Below are 3,014 nucleotides of genomic sequence, written 5' to 3'. Positions count from 1 at the left end.
CAGGGGTGGCACCACCCACAGTGGGCTGGGCCCTCCTATATCACTCATCAAGAAGATGCCTCTCAGACATGGCCACAGGTCTGTCCAATAGAGGAAATTCCCCAATTGAGGCTCCCTCAGCCCAGGTGTGTCAAGTTGACGCTAAAGCTATACAGCACAGTAGTTGAATGAGTGAACCCACAGTACTTATGACAGCGTTCATAAGATCTGTGCAAACTCAAGCCAGACAGGATCCCAGTATGGATGGGCTGGAAGTCCCTGCCCTAATTGAGGATATATTGGTGTTCCTGCTTCCAGGTTGCTGTCCTGAGTTCCTACCTTGGGCTCCCTGATAAAATGTTACCCGGGAGATGTAAGCTGAATAAATCCTTTCCTCCCCAAGTTGGTATTGTCTGAGTGTTTTTTCACAGAAACGAAGAAACAAACTAGAACAATTGATGATTGGTAGATGCTGGAAGGGGGAAGGTCAGTTTTCCCTACTGGTGTGCTGCCTGGTGGTTGACTGGACTCTAAGACATAGACATACCAAAGAGCACAATAGTAATAGAGGATGTGAAGTTAAAGAGGTAGTGGGATGGAGGTAGAAAGGGGAAGAGGTTCTGAATGTGATCAAAATAAATTATCTGAAATTATCAAATAAATTTTTAAAAGATAAAAAGAAAATATTGAAAATGTGAATTAATTAATTAACAAGGTACCATTATACAACAGGAACATAAAAGAGATAAGTGTTTGGCACGCTACAGCAGTGCCTTGACCCTGGATCACTTAGAACACTTAAAACACAAAGTGAACTCTTTCCTACAACCTTTATTAGGCATAGGAGAAGCTGGATCTGATGCTTGAACATGTTTTGAATGTGACAGTAATGTCAGACTTGATAGTGAGTTTGACTCAGTCTCTCCTTCATTACTCAAAGCATATTCACGCCAAGATAGCAAAATCTAGTTATATTAATCTTGTTCAGAGACTTAAGCCTCTCATTTCCCTGGCTTGAGCATGGGCTTTCCACTCCACAGGAATTGTAAATGTGGAAGAACACTACTGAACACTACAGTTATCTTTACTGGACCAAATCACTAGCTTCCTGGGATTCTCAAAAATGAAATACTATAGAATAGATATCCATTATATTTAGCTCTTCCAAGATTATGTTCTCAATGGTACAGTTGCTCTGTGTGAATATCAGATTCAAGACAGTCATCTGGAGATTAATGTTGTCCTTGTAATAACATAGAATTCTCTCATAGATTGGGTTCAGTTTTCTGACACAGAAATAAGGATGGTCTACATCTTTTACTACATCTTTGAAGACCAACTACATATAGTCAGATTGTCTCATGGGGATCTCAGAAATTACTCCTCACACTTTCTGACAATTTTCAGCATTTCTGTATTTGTGAGCTCTTTAATTGGATTACTGACAAAACTGTTTTGTAGTCCAAAAAGAATTTGAAAAAATTCCCATTGTATGAGGTAGCCTGCAGATTTCTTTGTCTTTCTTCTTTCTGGGGTCTTTGTTCTCACTGATTAAGGTCTATCTAAGTGGATAGGCACCACTGGCTTTGGATCTTCCTGTGAGGATGTCTGTGAGGCATTTTCTTAATTATTAATTGGTGTACGAGGGCTCAGAGCACTGTGACTTGTAACTCCAAGACACTAAAGTTACATTATTCTCAGTTCATATAGGAGGTTCAAATATATCAAGAAGTCATGCTTCTCAAAGAAAAGTAAGTTTGAGGACTTTGCAAGGGGCAGCGGAGGGAATGAAGGCAATGGGTGTCTTACTGAGATGTTACAGGGAATCAAATAGAGCTCCCAATCAGTGACAACATGTTTTTTACACCAGCATTCCCCAAAATAGGGCCAATGGGAAATTTGGCTATATACAGAATATGAAAAGACTTCATCATAGTTTGTGGATTTCCATTTTATTATTTATTTATTTTAATATTATGTATATGAGTGTTTTGCATGCATGCTATAAGTGCATCATGTGCCCATGGAGGATAAAAGAGGTGATTGGATTCCCTGGAACTGGAGTCATGGATGGTTGTTAGCTGCCATGTGGGTACTAAGAACAGAACTGAATCCTCTGCAAGAGCAACCAGTACTTCTAACCAGGGAGCCGTCTCTCCAGACCCAGTTTGTGAGTTTTCTTAACATACTCAGTTTGTGATTTTTCTCAATGTGTTTAGTAAATATTCAATGAACCTTGACAAGAAGAATACAGGCCAATCACATTTTCAACTAAATGTCTTCTTTAGTGTCTGTAACAACAATAATCTCAAGTGTAAGGATACCTTAATAAGTGACTTGAGTTTATTTGGATGCTTTTTCCAAAAATTCAATTTAGAAACACAACAGAGCTCAACCACACCCCAAAATCACTTGAGATGCCTGATGTTGAGAGATATAATCAAAAAGGTCATGCTAAATATGTGTCACCTTAGATTTCCTCCTCTACAAATGATTCTGAGACTTTCAGAAGCAAAGCACACGCCTAATTTATCAGTCCCCAAAGCTCCACAGGAGTGAGAAGGATCTTTGTGGCACACTGGTAAATCAGCTAGGGCCAGCCAAACTTTAACGAACTTAACTAAAAAGTATAAGCTCAGGGCAAAGCTGTATGGTCTGGAGAGGATTATATTTAGAAACCAGAGGGAAAAAATTGCATCTTATAAGTGACTTTATTCTGACAGAGAGAGTGGTAGGAAATTGTGATAACATGGAAGCCACACAAATACCTATACTTTCTCTAAATGATGTAGACTATGTCTCTCAAAAGACTGCTTTGCTCTGGGCATCTCTGGATATTGAGACTGAGGTGACTGATATTCTTTCTCTTATTTGAATGATTAGTTCAGAAACTGTATATATATACATATATATGTATATATATTATATTAAAATAATGCATAGCACATCAGTTTTGAAAAAAGGCAGAGAATGGAGATAGGAACTCAAAGAAATGCTTACAGATGGCCTGTAGAAATCTAAGTTGATATGGGGGA

The sequence above is a fragment of the Nannospalax galili genome, unplaced genomic scaffold, assembly GCF_000622305.1.
Source record: "Nannospalax galili isolate Female #2095 unplaced genomic scaffold, S.galili_v1.0 scaffold7, whole genome shotgun sequence".
NCBI classification, from domain to species: Eukaryota; Metazoa; Chordata; class Mammalia; order Rodentia; family Spalacidae; genus Nannospalax; species Nannospalax galili.
The sequence above is the reverse complement of the archived record's forward strand: the minus strand, read 5'-3'. Positions refer to the sequence as shown.